The sequence below is a fragment of the Cavia porcellus genome, unplaced genomic scaffold (assembly GCF_034190915.1).
Source record: "Cavia porcellus strain 051 isolate PalLab524CR breed Dunkin Hartley unplaced genomic scaffold, mCavPor4.1 scaffold_13, whole genome shotgun sequence".
NCBI classification, from domain to species: domain Eukaryota; kingdom Metazoa; phylum Chordata; class Mammalia; order Rodentia; family Caviidae; genus Cavia; species Cavia porcellus.
In genome coordinates this window covers 18,007,833-18,025,849 of record NW_026947496.1, presented here as the reverse complement: position 1 = coordinate 18,025,849, position 18,017 = coordinate 18,007,833, and the positions used below count along the sequence as shown (strand labels likewise).

General features: G+C 48.9%; 1 protein-coding gene and 1 long non-coding RNA gene across 5 annotated transcripts in view; one reads left to right on the top strand and one right to left on the bottom strand.

The window, feature by feature from the left end:
• Positions 1 to 18,017, top strand: part of Gfod1 (Gfo/Idh/MocA-like oxidoreductase domain containing 1) — a 100,350-nt gene that overhangs the window by 52,708 nt on the left and 29,625 nt on the right. The gene's annotated exons all lie outside the window — the stretch shown is intronic.
• LOC134478502 (uncharacterized) lies at positions 11,108 to 15,931 on the bottom strand. The gene is made up of 4 exons (XR_010051147.1): positions 15,734 to 15,931; positions 13,632 to 13,748; positions 13,117 to 13,299; positions 11,108 to 12,406 (listed from the first exon to the last, which is right to left on the bottom strand). It is a non-coding gene; the product is annotated as an uncharacterized LOC134478502 (long non-coding RNA).

The window sequence follows — 18,017 nt, the reverse complement described above, 5'->3', positions numbered from 1 at the left end:
AATAGTTCATTGGACACAACACTTCTTTGTCATCATATTTTTGGTTCTTCGTGGTATGGTCACATCTGCCCCCTCACTTGAGCTTCCCATCTGGGAATTTAAAAGTTTTTCTGAAGCCAAGCCTTGACGCACACATGTTCTGTCTTCAACGACTCGAGGTGTACAAAGTGCGCGTGGGAAGACCGTATGACCTAGAAAGTGTAACTTCACGCCGATCACTGAAAACTGAAGAGGCTCGGTGTGTCACGGGGGCCTTTGTCACCTTGAGTGTGCCCTGTGTGTTTCCACGACTAGCATTGGGACCATTGCCACCCTCCATATGGGTTACAGAAAATGCTTTTGATTATCACAACAATGACAAGGTAAACACTGTTATTTTCTTGCTTCCCAGGAGAGAAGCAAGAGAGATGGAGCCCAGAGAGATGAAGTTCCTGTGCCCCAAAACACAGATAACAGGAGGGGGGCTGGGACTCCCATCCAGCCCCCTGTCACCAGGTCATCTTTGTTCCGGAGACTCAATAGCCAGTTCCAGAGCCAAAGCAAGCCCGGGAGGGTGTGAAACATTTGTCAGTGGGCCTTGGTCTTCTGGCCTGGTCCTTGCTTTGCTTGGAGGGTACAGGGTTGCCCCTTGCTCAGGTTCACCTTGTCCATCGACCCAGACCTCTGCTCCTGGGTCTGCTCCATAGTGCTGCCCTTCCCTGGCTTTCGAAGGGTGCAGTGGACCCGGGATGAGGCTGCAGGAGGACAGATCATGGCCAGTAATGGGATCAGGGTAGATCTGTGGCTCAGTCGAGCTGCCAGTCACCTTGTGACCCAAATGATGCAATAAAGGCTGTGGCAGGGTCAGCCTTGTATCATATGTGGGACCCCAAGAGCCACTGATGGCTCAAAAATGGAGTGGTGACTCTCTCAGCTCATTGTCACTGTCATTCATCTAGGAAAGGATGAATAACTGTCTTCTGGAGATGTTCCTTTGGGTGGGAGGTACGTCCCAGGGAATCCCAGAAGAGGACCCCCATCTCCAAGCTACTTTAGGGAGCTCCTTCATGCAGAGTGGTGTAATCTGGTAGGAAAAGCAGGATTAGAGTGGATCCAGCTGCAGTTCTGCTGCCTGCTTCCCTGAATGGCCTTGGCTCAGTACCTGGGCATCCTCTACATCCTGCTGTGCCTGGTAGTGTGGGTCCCAGCACACTCTCGGGGTAAGCTGTGACTCTGTCAGCTACCCTTATGCTTTGCCCTTAGCAGGTGCTCCACAGACTGACTGATTACTTTATCAGCAATGTGTGTGTGTGTGTGTGTGTGTGTGTGTGTGTGTGTGAGAGAGAGAGAGAGAGAGAAAGAGAGAGATTGAGATTCAGATGCTACTGCGAATCTGGTCTCAATAAAAAACTTGGTGTTCTGGTTTGTCTGACTGTCTGTCTGTCTGTCTGTTTGTTTTGCAGTGCTGGGAATTGACTTCAGCCCCCCACACATGACAGCCAAGCAGACTACTACTGAGCAATACCCCCAAGGCCTGAGTGTGGCATTTATATGTTGTTTGCCCTGTGCCAGCTACTATGCCAGGCACCTTACATTTAATCTCAAATACAGCATCAGCCTTTTTTTTTTTTAAACTCAGAGATGACATAGACTTTTAAAGGTGTTCCCTTGGTTGTTTTTTCAAGAACATATTAGTGAACCAGCTGCAGGGCGTAACTCTAGCACCTTGGGACATGTGGCAGTTCGTGAATGCTGTGTTCGTTCCCCGGGCATGCTCTTCACCTAGAGGATGTGTATTGGATATAGAAGCACTACCCAGTTTAAGCAAGCTGGGCTGAAGCTGGTTAGTCTCACTCAAAGCCTCCTCTGCTAACCTGAATTTCCAGAACTGTCAAACTAGGCCAAGGTATTCCCCCCGGGCACCTCCTGGTTCCCTAGAAGAAACTTCTGGGTAAGATTTCCTCCCTTCTGGTTCTGTGTAGCTTTTAAGAAACTTTTGTTTATGCAAAGAAACCAGCCCCTGGTATCTGGGAGAACACAGGCTTCAGGCTTGGAAGCTGCCTAAAAGGAAAGGAACGTGTGTTCCCCATTTCCTCCTTTCTTTTCTCTTCTTCTCACCCACTGAAAATGGCCAGTGACTTACTTGAAAAGGATCACAGTGTAGACGCATAGGCATCTCTGCTTACTTTTCTTTTTCCTTTCCTTTCTCTTTTTTTCTTCCTTTCTTTCTCCTTCCTTCCTTTCTTCCTTCCTTCCTTCCGTCTTTCTTTCGTACTGGGAGTGGAACTCACCACCTCACACATGCCAAGCAGGTGCTGTGCCCTAAGCTTTACCCCAGCCCCTGGCATCTCCACTTTTGGAGATGTCTGCTTCTGTCTGATTGAGGTAAATTGGGAGTAAGTGGGGCAAAGCAGGCGAGATAGAGTCAGGGTGATGGGCCCAGAACTGCGGAGTGACTGGAGGTCTCCTTGGAGCATCTTGAGGACACTAGTGTCACTTGGTAAGCCTGTTTCCTCCTCGCGGGGTGTTAGTCTACCACCTCCCTTCCAGCCACATCCTTCCCTGCATCTGCCTGGCCAATGTTCTCTCCCGAGAACCCTGCAGGTGGGCGCCCCCACTGTGGGGCTTGTGTTCCCGGGTCCCTGGTTCCTCTTAGGGTTTCACAGCATCACAGACCACAGACATGAGCTGCTTGTTCATTTCATTGTCCCCAGAGCCTGAGGACTGAACGGCGGTCACATTTTGGAGAAGGGGCTTATTAGAGGAGATGGGGAAAGTGCATGTCTTTATGTGGATTTGTGTGTTAATACGTGGTGTGCTTGTGCCTGTGTGTATAGAGGTGGAAAGGGGCAGGGATCCCAACCAGTGCCCACTGTGCTGAGCACCTGTTGATACCTCTTCCTCCTTCCCTGAATATCTGTCTCCTTAAAGGAATGGCATGGTTCATAATTTCAGAATTGGTGCCATTGATACTTCCTAGAGGAAAGAGGTACCCATTGCTCCATCCATCACAGCTTGCTTCATCTGTTTGATTGCCAGCGCTGAGGGAACCCTTCTGCACCCTCACTTGGGCCCTCATACACAGGCCAGGCTCATAGCCCTGTAGTTCAAGCAGCCTCTCCAGGAATACCTATCCTAGCTGGGGCTCCAAACATGACAGATGCTAAAGAATGCTGATTAAATTATAGAAGATTTTTTTTTGTTTTGTTTTGAAGCCATCTTGCGGAAGGAAGACTAATCAAGACTGCCGTGGTTGGGGTGGAGAGAACAGATCTGGTGGGTCAAATACAGGGATTAGGGCAGTGGGCAAAGATTGGGGGCTTTCTGAAAAAATACAGGTGGGTAGAATCATACAGATATACCAGACTATGTCAATTATTCAAAATTAGAACATTACGTCTGCTCCTTATAGAATACTTGCTGTGTACCAGGCACTGGGCTAAGAATTTTATATGCATGATAATTCTTATTTTTAGATATTTATTTACAACATTCTCCCCATTATAAATAGTGCATAAGCGATTACCTTATGTATAACTTTTGCCTGATTTATGACATCCTGTTTAAAGTGAGTTCTTCCGAGCACAGTTACTGGGCATGGAATCCTAAAAAAGCACCCCTGAAATCCTTTGCGGGCTTCATTAGTGCCATGTTATCCTCCCACATGGAGGAGGGGCGGCCTGTGCCCACTTCTTCCCAAAGACTGGAAAAAATCAGCCCTGCTAAAAAAGCAGCATCTGCCTCGGAACTCAAAGTCCTGATAATTTAAGTTTTTTTTTAAAGGAGCATTCTCTGATTGGGTTTCCATCAGACGCACATTCAAGACAAGAGAATGGCTTGAAAATGGAAGGGAACTAGTATCCGTTTTGGTTCTGAAAGCCTCTATCTCCCCGACAGCACACACTGGCACCCTGGCCGTGCCTCAGAGGAGGCAGGGAAGCCTTTCTCTGAATCTGGGGCTGAGAGTCCAGACCACTCTGGGGTCTGAGATAGAGGTCCTTTGTGTCTGGCAAGGTGACTGTGCTTCCTTGAACCTGGTTCTGTACCAGGCCTCGTGTAGGCTCAGTTCTCAGCCTTTGGCCCTTGGGCTGCGTGGAAGGTGGGAAGACTGAATCTCAATCCACGTTTACAGAGAATCCAGCGGGCTGGCAGAAGTGATGCTTTCCTGGGAGAGCCGGTTCGAAGGCACGGGCTTGTTCCTGGCAAGCCCCACATTTACACTGCGCATCTTCTCTGTGTCAGGTACTGCCCCAAAGCAAGCAGGAGTCCTGTCTGCCAGGGGCTTAAGCACCTTCTGGTGAGGAAAGGAACCCTCAAGAGGTATGGGGCACTAGCACTTTGGGAAGCTGAGACAGGAGATCACAAGCTCAAGTCTAGCCTGACTTGGTCTAAAATAAAATAAAATGGCCTGGGTATGTAGCTTAATGTGAAGATCGTGGATTCACCCCATAGTACCTTCAAAGCAAAACAAAACAAAACTGAAGACTTTTATCCCTTCATCAAAGCTGGCTTCCCTAAGGAGGTCAGAGATGCCTTCTCTGAAGGTCTGATGTGTAAGTAGAGATTTAAGGGAGCAAGAGAGGGAGGTATGCAGCCGTTTGGGGACAGCAGGACCCAGGTGGGAGCAATTTTGAGCTCAGATGGGGCGAGAGAGAGAACTTGCATCCTCTGCCACTGCAAGGGGCCCAGAGGGCTGGAGGAGAAGAGTGTAGAGGGAACTGTACTGGAGGAGAGGGGCAGGTGGAAGCCCTGCACAGCCAGAGCCAGGACCTGGGGTTCTGATCTCATGGCCTGCAGACCCCTGGAGGCTTGATAGCAAGTGCGTGACAAGACCCGATGTTCTGTTTGAAGAAGTTGCCTCCGCTCTGGCTTAGTAATCCGCAAAGGGAGAAGCAAGGAGACCAGGAGCCACTACCACGGGATGGGGGAGAGAGGCTGGTGGTCACTCTGGAGACGAGAATGGCCTAGTTGGGAGATACACATTGTAGGGATATCAGATGTCCTTTGCTTCCTGCCAGGCCCTTGGGAGAAGAGCTCCAGCAGAGCTGTGGCAGCCCTTCCTGCTCTGGGGAGAGTGAGGACTTCTGCAGTACACCGGTCCCTCTTTGTAGTCTTGACCGCTGGGTCTCAGGCTCCGTTTTGGATAATCCCTGCATCCATTGCACTTCGGAGCGCTGCTCGCCTCTCATACTAGCAGGCATCTTTCTGTCCAAGTTCTTCCACAGGAAATGCAGGACAAATCCAGTGTAGCAACCTGGATTTGTGCAAGAACCATCTGCTGCTTTTCCTCCATGCCAGGCCTTCTGCTCGATGGGAACATAGCAGAAACACAAAGCCAGGAACCACCTGCTGGGGCCTCAGACTGTTTGGTCTGATCAGGAAACATGGAGCGACAATCGGCAGGATGCCTCCACAGCACTGGTCAGCCTCAGCACCCGCTCGCCTTCCTTCCAGGCTTTGCATTATTGACAGCATCAGGGAAAAGGGCCGAGGAACATTTCCCAGGGAGCCAGGAAGGCCCTGGCTAGAGCGCTGCTAGGGGCTCCAAGTTTCATTCCCACTGCGCCACTGACCAGATGTGTGGCTGCGGCCCCTTGTACTGGTGAGCACTGCCTTCACCTTTAACCTGAGTCCCAGCCAGTGAGTTTCCTAAGAAGCTTGAACATCTTACAGCCGTGAGCTCAGAGGCAGAAACGAGCAGGAACAGCAATGAAATCAACACTGCGGGCTTTGGGAGATTCCTTGTGGTGGCGTCACAGGTGTGGGTCTCCTGTGTGCCACCCTGTAGTGGCATATCCATTGCTTTTACTATGTAAGAAAGATGTCAAAGGACAGAAGAGCAGATAAAAGCTGGCATCAGGAAATAACACTTCTTCCCTGCAGGGAACAAATCACCCTGATGGCTGCATATTCTATGGATTTCCTCAGCTGATGCAACTCTGTGTCTGAGCTGGAGTTTTGTGTGGTGAGCAGGACAGTTTCTCACCCAAAAGACTGTCTCTGGTTCCAGCCTTCATTCTGTTTTATTTTGGTTCATTTCTCATCTTGCAATGGTTTCCAGTCTTGCGTGTCCCCTGCAAGGCCTCTGGTGGAAGGTTTTACAGAGTGGGTGAATGACTGGCTTCTAGAAATGACAGCCTTGGTGAGATCCAGGAAAGCCCGATACCTTGGGATGAGAGACCCAATGGTTCCTCTTTAGAAAGTTCTTTCTTCCCCCAGGCTTTCTCTCTGTTTTCTCACTGTGACTGCAGCTTACTGGGAAATCCATCTGTGCCTTGATGGAAGTGGCTGATGTTTCCTAGGCTGCATTCTTATGAAACTGTGTGCGCGCTGCACCGAGCAGTGGCCAGCGCATTCCGAATCCGGACGTGCATTGCTGTTTGATTACGATGTTCCAAACCGATATTGTTATTCCTGCGGCAGTTGAAAGACCCATGTTCCGGCAATTCTTTTCCTTCCGCATTTATGGGAAGCGTCCCTGTGCTCAGAGCTTTGTTGCTGTTTGAGGCTGACATTGTCCTAGGTCTTTGTCTGACAGGGTGTCTGACGCAGCCAGAGCCCCCCTCCCCCAAGCTCAGTTACACTGTGTATTCGCCTGCACTGCCGTGGTTGGTAAACAGCGCTGGTTCTTTGTGTCTGGAGGTTAATTCTCCTGTGTTGTCCTTGCAACTGACTTAAATAGACCATTCAGTAGTTGTCAGGTTCTTTTGGAAACTGCTGCTAGACTCCGCCACTGGGAGGGCGGGGGGTGGGGGGAAAGAAGGAACCAAGCGCAGTACTGGAGTATTCTGGGGTGCAGTAGCCCCCTCACGCACAGTTCCACTTCCTGCGCTCTGTTACTTGCAGTCAACCATGGTCCAAAAACATTAAATGGAAAATTCCAGAAATAACACAGTGCATCAGTTTTCAGTTGGATGCCATTCTGGGTAGCATGACGACATCTCCCAGCTCCTACTCTGTGCCACCCAAGATGTGCGTCATCTCTTTGTCTAAGGGATCCATGCTACGTGATGCCTGATGCTTGAGCTAAACTGTGTCACAGGCACGTATGTACAGGAAGACAGAGAGTGTATTGGGCTCAGCACTCCCCATTTTCAGCATGTGCTGAGGGACTTGGCTCTGCCCCCCTCAGATAAGGGCAACTGCTGCTTAGATTAACCTCTCTGTGTGCTGCTCACTGAATGCATTGTGCAGCGTTTACTGTAGGTGATTTATGCAGAAGTTGATGGGTACCATCTTTTCCTTTGGTTACATGGTGACTCTGACTGAGAGGTGGTCTTGATGATGGTGTTGGGGTACTTTGAGAAGCTGGTGGCAATGGCTGACCCAGGCTGTTCCTTAGGTCTGACTCACTGGTCCATCTTATCTCTTAGGTGTCCTCGAATCTTTGCCCTCCTCTCTGTCCCCATCACCCTGGTGCCCACCACTGTCACATTGTGCCCTCATAGTTCATGTAAAGTTTTTAATCTAGTACCCAGTACAGTGTGAGTGCTTTAATAAGAGCTAACTATGAACTCTGCATTGCAAATATCTAAAGAAAGTATGGTGACATTGGTAAGAGATGCACTCTTGTGATTAAAGCCTTTCTGAAGCTCCTCATCACCCAGAGGATCAAACTCATGCTTCCTGCCTGCAGATCTGCCCTACCAAGCCTACCAATCTCCCACCTCCCTGGTGGCACTGCCACTCCACCACACTGATTGTTCTCATTCAGCCACTGATCTCCATGGGACTAGCTGCTTCTCAGCCTTCCCCTCTTAGTGTAAATGTCACTTGGGGAGCCCTTCCTGGTCTATAGCACATCACTTTCCGTGTTTGATCCTAGAAAAATACGGTCAGTGGATGTGGACTGCATGAATGCAAAACTAGATGCTGATCATAATAACCATACGGATAATAGTGCTGTGGCCACTGCGTACCAGGCTCTGCTTGGTGTTCATGATTTCCTGTAACCATTTCCGCAGTTCAAGGCAGGTAGGTGCTCATCTGATGAGGTTGTGGATCGTCAGGAAGGTCACCTTGCCCGCTAGGAATCCAGACCCACAGAAAGTCTGGCCTGTTCCTGACGTGGGAATCGAACCCACATATCTCTCTGATCTAGGACATGAGCGATACCTCCTTGCCTTGAGGAAAAGGTGAGAGGTGGGAAGCCTTCCAGGATCTGCAGCTCGCTCGTCCAGGGCTGGATCATACCCAGTAGCATCTACTTTCTGAGACCTTTGTTCAGTGTTCTGAGTAGGGATGGCCAAGGTGGGTGGAGGAGGTCAGATGACTCAATGACTCCCTGTTTATTTTGGTACAGATGGCACCCTCTCTCAGAGGGATGTCAGTCTGAAAGGGGCTCTGTGGTTCTGTAGAAGGATAGGACAAACAAGATGACAAAGAAAGACCATATTTCCCATTGTGATGCATGTCCTAAAACTGTCTCATGAGAAGACCTGTGAGCACAAGTCCTGGAAAAGACCTAAGGGGAGAGGGGACCGGCTTTAGAAGACGTGAAAGTTGGGTGTTTGCAACTACTCTCTGGGCAATATTTTAGGTGTTTTCTCCAATAAATGGCGACAGCGCTGGGGAGTGATCTGAACATGAGAGTGAAGGGTGAAGGGTGGATCCTGTCAGCGGGTGGACGGGCTCCTTCCCTGCCGCTAACTACTCCAAGACATCTTGATTGCTGTGTTTTATCTTAGGAGCCCATTCTGTTCCCTGCTTGGACTCTGTCACTGCTAAGCCCAGACAGAGAAAAGGAAAAGCAGACCTCGTTCTGTTCGTACTCCCTGCATTCACTGGTACTACAATGGCTTTAACTTGAGTTACATCTCCGCTGAGAATGATTTATTTTGGCTCATGGTTCTAGAAATTTCTTGTCCACGGTTGCTGGGTGGGAGGGAACATATGGCAGAGGAGCTTTATGCTTCTCCTTGCAGCCCAGAAGCAGAGAGAGAGGGAAGGGGGCAGGGAGAGGGAGAGGGAGAGGAAGTGCTGGGGTCCTGAAGCCCTTTCAAGGCCACGCCCCCCATGACCTCACTTCCTTCCACAAGGCCCTGCCTGGTAAAGGTTCCCTCACCTCCTAATACCCCCACAGGCTGGGGACCAAGCAGTTAACACACCAGCCTTGGGGAGATATTTCAGATCCTAACTATGACAACCACCCAGAAAATCTACTTTGAAAAGTACATTACTTTGGGCTACATATCCATCTCTTGACTTAGACTGCCTATCCTCATCCTTGTATAATCTGAGGGGAACCTGTTAGAAATTCAGACCCAGAATACTGACAGCCAGCATTTATCAATACCTCCCATATGCCAGGCACCGTGCTTACGTGTTTTCCACGACAGTCCTGTCACATGAGTACAACTTACTGGTCTTCTTTTACGGATGATGCACAGGGAAGCTACATGAGTGACCCAAATGGCTATACCAGGAATTGAGCCCAAGTAGAGCTCATGATCAACTCCCTGCTCTGCAGTGGTCCTGCCAGAGTCCAGCCCTGGGCTACCAGATACATTATACTCCTCCCTCCTAAGACCAGCAGCTCAGCTTCTGGGTCGCCTCTGCTTCTGCTGGCTGATTTTGTGCAGTTGGTTGGGTTTACCATGGGCCTGGCTGACTCTGCCTAATCCTTACAGCACTCACCAAACATTGTCAACAAACTCAGCCCCCCATGCAGTAAGAATGCCCAGCCACAGGGAGCTATTTCCAAATATGCCCATCTTTTCTTCCCACCCAGAATGAAGGGCACTGAGGGACAGGCCCCAAGCTTTGTATTTCTCCAGTGTCTCCAGAGCGCATAGCATGGTACTCTGAAGTGGTTTGGTGTCACTTAGCCTGATGGCGGTGGGAGGGAGTGGGATACTCCTTTCTGAAGTGGCAGCTTGCTGATGCTGGATAGAGACCTGCCTCCTCATGGCTAGTATCAACGAGCTCATCTCTCTTTTTAGAACACATGTGGTGTGCTTTGGCAATTGTCCAGCAGATGGGAAGCATTCATAGAATCCAGAACCTGGTTTCTGGGACAGTTCAGGGCACAGCCACCTTGTGCCATTTCTGTGGGCCCCTTTGTGCTATAAAATTCCCGTACTGTTCCTATTGATCTGTGCAAAGGAAAGAACAAGACTGAACTGTGTGGCTGAACTTGTTTTTCATGGGAGATCCTGGAGGTCATGCTTCCTTCCAGATTATTTGTTTGGCCTCACTGTGGGTTGCTTTGCACGCAGGCATGTTTGACAGGGTGGTCCAGGCTGCCCGCTGACCTGAGGGCTGCTGGCTGACTCAGCCTTGAAAGGAAGGGTTAACTGCATGTTTCAGAGGGTGCTTTGGACTGCACATCCCTTTTAAGCCTCCCTAGCCCCTGGCCCTCCTCAGGTGAAGGGCTGAACTAGACTGAGCTGGGAGCTCCCTGCTCTGCTGGAGCCAATTGCCACTGTGGGTTTCAACCATTAGCAAGGATGTTATTGGTTTTTCTTGGATGGGATCTTTTGTTTATGCTGTGGACAAGGATTGCATGCTTATTACTTGTCATTGAGGATGCTGACTGTGGCTGTACTAAGTGTTTTAGTGGCAAGAAAACAACTTCAGAGCTGGTTGTGGTGGTGCACGCCTCTAATTCTAGCACTTGGGAGGCTGAGGCAAGAGGATCCTTGCAAGTTTGAGACCAGCCTGGGCTACAAAGTGAGCTCAAGGCCAACCTGAACTGCATCGTGAAACTCTGTCTCAAAAAGACAAAAACAAACAAATGAACAAAAACAAAACCCACAGGTCAGTGACAAGCTAAAGAACCTTTCACAAACTGATGACCTGGTCCCCCTGGTGTCTGTCTCTTGGTAGGCTATTAAGGGCTGGGGACAGGTCAGCTTGGTTCTTCCCTCCTGCTACCCATGAAAGCATGGGCAAATGCTTCTCCAATGTCGCTGATCCTTTCACAAATGAGGGGGCCCACCAGGCACAAGTGGCACCTTTGCCTCAGCCTGGGATAGGGGAACGCTGGCTAAGGCTGATGTGATGGCAAAGCCACAGGTGTCCATCGTCCACGTGGGTCCACTCAGTGCTTGGGGACAACTCACATCTTCTGTCTTGATTACTTTTCTCTGATTGCTGAGACAAAATACCCAACACCCAAAATGAAGGAAGGAGAGGTTTATTTAACTCATAGTTTGTGGAGGATTCAGTCTATACTCAGCTGGCACCAAGGCAGGGTGGCATGGCAGAGGGGCAACACGTCAAGGCAGCAGCCTTGCAAAAGTAGCCAGAGCAAAAGAAGGGGAAGAGCAAGCCTGGTTTCTTCCCTGTATTGAACACAGACCAATCCCCTTATAGGGCTGGTGTAGCACTCACAAAATCTCCGTGCCCTCCTCTTGCAGAAGACCAGGATATTTACACAGTAAGTACCTTGGCTCCCTGCTGAGTCTCTTAGTTAAACTTCTAAGCTTCTCAAGTTGACACAATGTGTCAACCAGAACAGCTGCCAAAGAGGGAGGGGTGGTGCCCAGCACACACACAGCTGGGCTGTGAGAGTCCTAGGAGGGCACCTGAGCAGCCACTACTTGCTGGTTTCTGCAGCCCAAGGGCCAGACGCTCCTCCCCAAGTGTTGACACCACTGGAATAAGACTACTGAGTTAGGGAGGGGTAGATGGTAAAAATATCTTGAAATCATTTATAACTGATAATCAGTAATGATGCTGGCCTTGCTTCTATGCTGGTCCCTATGAGCTGAACAAGCCTGGCTCACAATACAAGCAGTCTTTTTGTTTTTCTTTTAATTTTTTTTAAAAAAAAAGCAAAACAGAAAAAAAGGATAGAAATGATACAGAATTTCAAAATGAAGTAGGGAATTAACACTAGTTAATATATTGCATATTGTTGTTTTAGAAGTTGTTCAGGTTACAAAATCAAAAGTGATCAAGCAGTCTTGTTTGTACCAGCTTGCTAAGGCTGCCATGGCAAAGTGTCAGGGACTGGGTGACTTAAGCAATAGATATTTACTTTTCTCTGTCTAGTTCAAGGTCAGGGTTGGTTTCTTCAGAGGCCTCTTGCCATGGAGTGTAGGTGTCACTGTCTCCCTGTATCTTCCCAGGGTCCTCCCTCTGAGGGGATCTGCATTCTAATCTCCTTCTTTCATAAGGACACTGGTCGGATTGTGTTAGGTCCACCCCAGTGACCTTACCTTAACTTGAATTTTGTGAATCTTGAGGTTAAGTAAGACCCTAACATACAAATTTTGAAGGAACACAGATCAGTGTTAGCACTTACATGCTCAGTCAGCTTTCCATTTCTGTTAGCAAACACCTGAGATTATCAACTTATAGAAGAAAGGGTTGATTAGGGCTCATGGTTTGGGAGGTTTCCGTCAATGGCCGATTGGCTCCATTGGTTTTGGATCTGTGATGAGGCAGCACATGATGGGGAACGAAGTCTTCCACCTCATGTCTGAAATGAACAAGAGAGGAAGAGGAGGACTGGACCCTAACAGCCCCTTCTAAAGTGCACCCCCAACAACCAGAAGGCCTCCCTTTAGTCCATGCCTCTTAAGGTGTCCAACACCTCCCAACCATGCCAACCCAAGGACCAACCCTTGAGGTCACTGGCCTGTGGTGGACATGTGGCATCAGACTGTGGCAGAGGTGATGTGGCCATTGTGGCTAATACCAGAGCTCAGACTAAGTGTTGGCTCTGCTCTGAGTAGGATGAGTGGCAGAGCTGGACCTTGCAGTTGGCCCTGTGACTGAGGCCTAGGGCCTTCTCCAGTGGACCTCGAGGTCAAGGCTTTCTTTATCCAGCTCCTCCCCAGAGGAGCTGTCAGTGTGGGGTATGGAAAGTTGTCTGTCACCCCAACTCACTGATGGGAAGGCACTGTGGAGCTCTCGTTCCCACTGGTGCCTTGTTCCTCTGTCTGGGGTGACAGGTTTAAGTACTCCATGACAGTTAGAAGCTGGGCCCAGACAGGTGTCCCTGTTCCAGGTGTCCCTCTACCTGGCACCTCCTTCCACTCCTCCTCCTCCCTTCAGTCACTGTCACTTGTCCTGTGAAGCAGTGTCCTGGGACGACACACATACTGAGCAGTCTGCAGGACCTGGGGCTCTTCTGGTGAGCGCTCCTGTTTCTGTAGGAGTCGCCTGTAATTTCGAAAGCTCTCTCACCATTTCCTTGAAGTTCAGCTCGGCTCCACTGTCCTTGCTGGGGCAGACGGTGACCGTGAGGTCAGGGAGGCTTTGGTTCTCAGCGTCAGCATCATGAGTCAGGTCTCCCCCACACGTCTGCTTCCTCTTCCTCCTCTACTCCTCTTCCTCCATCCAGACTGGCCACATCTACATTGTTGTGTGCTAGGAGACCCAGACACTGATATGAGCTTTAAAAGTTTTGTTTTTCTCTTGCCAAACATGCTGGGTGGTTAATGGCCTTTTTTTCTAGCTATCTTTGTTGTAAGGGTTTATGAAGCCCTCAGATGCACTTTCCTGAAAAGGTCAGATATCCCAGGGGCATGAACCTAGCAGTGAGCCAGGGCCCAGGGCTCCCAGATCTGGATTCCGGGGCAGCTTGCTACCCTTATCTGAAGTCAAAGCATCTTCCCAGAATGCCAGGGAAAGCGTGTTTCAGTCACGGGGGGCCAGAGGCTTAATTTCCTCCTGTTGCCTGCCTTTCTGATGTCATTTACCTTGGCTGGCCTTGGGCAGTCACCTTGCTTTTAGAATCCTGCCAGTTCTAAAATGCTGAAGATCTGTATCATTTCAGGAATTCAGCAGATTCCATTTCGGTGCTGTTTCTTTGTTATCTAAGTTCAAATAACAGATTACTGTTTATTAAAGGATGCAGAAACGCAGTGGCAACTCTCTTTAAAGTTATTTTCACTGATAAATCTCCCCACGTTCCTAGCTGTGTATGTGTGCAGAGAAGTAACTGAAATGACAGTCACTTAACCTAATCCTAGGCGTGTGATAGATGGTGGGATTTGGGGACAGATACCATTTTCCTGTCTTGCCTGTGTTACTTAATTGGGGGGAAAATTAACTCGTGTCATTTTTCTAAAAAACGATCAAGTCCGAGATAATTGAGCATAAAGTTAACTAATGGAACGACCCAGCTCTTGGTGATGAGCAGTGTTAACCAGGTTAGCCCTGAGCACCGACAGCCCCACCGTGCTGAGGGCAGAGGGAGGGCCCCAGGGCCGTGTGGGGCCTCGGCTGGGCTCCTGTTTATAAAGCTTTTGTTACTTGGGCTGGATTTTATTTCGACCCACTGGCCTACTTTCCTTGAGGCCTGAGTGGCTCTCTGAGTTCCTCTGCATGCTGCTGTGTGTCCTATCTTCTCCTGCCAGGTCGCTGGGGAAGTCCTCCAGGCAGGCACAATACTAGAATAGCAGCCACTGGTAGATGCTGGCTTGCAAGCAAAATGTGTCCCTTATCAGAAAAAAACCGCAGGGCATGGGGGCCAGCGGGGGCCTGCAGGAGGGCGGAATGCAAGCAGAAGCTTTTGCTTCACTGCCCAAGATAAGGCACTGGCTATATTGTATGGCAGTTGTTTTTAAAATAGTACTGAGGATTGAACCCAGGGCCTTTGCACTGAGCTGCATGCCCAGCCCGTTTTTTTTTTTTTTTTAATTTTGAGTCAGGGTCTTGCAAAGACTCAAAAGTTACCCAGGGTTAAAACTTGTAGTCCTCTTGTCTCAGCTTTCCAGAGTGTTGGGATTCTAGGCTCATGACACTGCCACCAGACAGGCTTATGTGTGGCAAATTTAATTAGGCAGAACAAGACAGTCACAACTGGGTCCTGCTCTCGGATGGGAAGGAAATTAACCTCTGCCTGCCACAGACGAGCCCAAGGCTGCACTCAGCTGATCAGGCAGGCAGCTGTGCCCTGAGCCAAGGGGCGAAGGAGCCCGTGCATCAGCAACCTCCCACGTGGGGGACAGATGCTGCTTGGCCCAGCTCTCCCCTGCTCTTCTGCACTGCTCTGGAGGGGAGAGGACACTTCTCAAATACTACCTTTGCCAGATCCTAGTCTTTCTGGGAACCAAGCCAAATGCTGCCATGCTTCAGAAGCTGACCGAAGCGGGGAGGGTCTGTGAACTTCTGCTCTCTGGTTGGGAAATCTCCAAAAGTCAGTTGGGGAAGCCCGGGCCAGGAGCGAAGTGGTTGAGTTGGAGTCACCCTGCATATTTCATCACTATCTGTGTTAGACAAAGGGCTCGTGTTTACAGTTCCCTGATGGTGAAACCCAGTGACTCAGGAAAAGCCACAGGACTGAGTCCCATTGTAATAACCGATCCTCTGAACCTTGCGCAAGCTTAGTACCCCACCCCTTTGCTACTCAGAATCTTAGAGCTGGGCAGAAGCTGGTGTTAACACAAGAACTCAATCTCTGCTTGGAAGAAAGTTTTGAGTCTAAGATGCTTCCTTTGAGTTGGCTATATTGAGACAATTCATTTGGCCACCATAACAGAGTGTCTCAAAGACACGCCAAAGTAAGACTAAAGAAGGGCTTTGTTTTGAATGGGATCCTCTATTCCAAGTGCCTAAGGCAGACTGGCCAAAGACTGCTGCTCCAGCCCAAAAGTAAACAAGCTGTGGAGAACAGTGCATACAAAACACGGCGATGGAAAGATGCTGTCTCTGCCACCTGTGAGCTGGTGAGAATATCAGATTCATCATTGGTGACAGAGGCCGGAAGAGCTGGAGCTGGGTGAAAGCCCCCTGGTGGGGACAGCTACCTTAAAGGTGTTCTCCTTTCTTCCCTTCAACAGACACATCCCAAACCTACCGTTTCAGCTACTGTAACCCAGATCCCCTAAATGAGCTTCTTGCTCACAAAGCAATTTCTCTGTAAGCAGTCTGTAAGCAGCAGAACCTCATGTCCGGGATCCAAGGTCTTCTGTCTTGTGGTCCTACCACCCAAGTGTGTTGCCCTTGCCTGTGTGATTCAGCATGGGCTCACCCATGTCTGTATTCACACAAAGGGTGTGAGAAATGGAGGTGCATCGGGGAAGGCTTATCTTCACTTCCACCCTTATCCTATTGGCTGGAACTTAGTCACATGACCATCCTTAATTGCAAGGGAGCCTGGGAAATGTAGTTTCTATTCTTGACAACCATAGGTACAAGCTAAAAATGAATGGTTCTGTGACTACAGAAGAAGAAAATTGGGAGAATTGGAGATATAGCCAAGAGTCTCTATATTCATCACCACCACATGTAATAAGTAACACAAGTAGACATAGAAAGCCAGCTAGAATAGGATTGCCAAAGAAGGCTTCCCCATGACCTGCTGTAAGACATTTTTAAGGATCACTCTATTAGGTGTGGTGGGTTGAGAATCCTTTTCTTGAAACTGAGCTCCAGCTGGGCCTTCTGGTTCTTCATTAAGAAAGCTGAATTTGGAAGTTGAGAGTCAGTGAGCTATTTTAGGCCTTTGTACTTAACATTAACTAAGGATGTGCAAAATATTCCTAGAAGAATGAATTAAACCAAACTACGATCTCCCCCCACCCATCTGTCCATTTAGGGCGAAGTCCTAGCAGGAATAACGTATCTTCCTGGAGCCTTATTACCCTGTACATGTAGACCTGAGCAGGCTTTGATACGTGATGTCTTCCAAAGTTTTGGAGCAGGGCCTCAGGAGGAGAGGGTGCTTATATAATGTGATAAACAAACAGTAAATGGGTGTTTCATTTTCCATTAGCCAGAGAAGCATTTTATTTCCACTAGAAATGGGAGCAGATGCGAAAGCAATTAGTGTTAGTGGGTTTACAGTGGTTTCCCTGGAGCCGGCAAGATCCTGGGCCCAGATGTCTGTACTTTACTGGCTTCAGAGAACATTTTGAGTTCTTTCTACCTCTGGCCATCCCTATCTTCTGCCAAAAAGACCCAAAATACCACAGTTGGGGGAACAGAATATTCCCTGAATAGCAAAGGCAGGAGACCTGTTCTTTGGAGATAGAACCTCCTGCTCTGAAGTTGGAGAGGGGAGGCCAAGAGAGACAGGAAAAGTCCTCAAGATTACCCCCCAGGTTCTTTCTCCTGGCCCCAGGACTCTCCATGCCACCAATGAATTGGATCCAGGCTTGAAGCAGAGGTATAGATTAGAAATCTTCTACCCTTTTTTGCCAACTATGCCTGCTCCTAACAACAAATGAACAGAATATAAAAGAAGAAGAAACTGCAGCAAAAATAGAAGCACTGAATAGCCTACTCCCACCACATATGTCATCTCTAAGTTGCATTCCATTTCGGCTGTACCATAACTCTCCACCATGAACACCAAAGCCCCACCGCCTACCATTTAAATACTGTTATACTTCAGACTCAAGAAGCTCCCCCAGAGTCCCCCATGTTTGGAGTTGGGGCTTTGGAGGGTGACTGGATCATGAGGTCTCCACCTGCCAGTGGATTAACCCATCAGTGAGGTCATCATGTGTGACATTATTGGGAGGTAACAGTAACTTAGGAAGTACAGCTTAGTAGAAAGGAGTGGTCACTGTGGCAGGACCCTTGGTCGCTGTGACAGTATCTTGTCCTGGTCCCTTCCTCTCGGGTTCTTCCCTCTCTCTCCCTGGTTGCCATGAGGTGAGCTGCCTTTCTCTGCCTCGTCTTCCCGCCATGATGTCTCTGCCTTGGAACAAGCCATTTACACCTAATATAGATGTTCTTTTGCTCCGGTACCCTCAGGCCTTCTGCCAGGTTTGGCCCTGCTGGTCTCCATCTGCATTATGAAATTTGGGAGCCACTGGCCACTTGTAGTTTCAGAGTAGCTGAGCCAGGCTACACTGAGATGCACTCAAAGTGTGATTTGCAAGACTTAGTTTGAAACATAAGCAACTCAAATGTTCGCACTAGTTACATGTTAATAAAATATTGGGTATGTCGGGTTAAAGACAATGTTTTATTAAAGTGAATCCCACCTGCTTCTTTTTATCTTTTAAATGAAGCTCAGGAGAAATAGGCCTCCTATGTAGTCAGAGCAAGTTTCATAGTAGCAGCCCTGCATATTTTCATAACCCCAAAGATGTTTTAAAAAATTTATCATACGTTTGTCTCATTTAATCCTC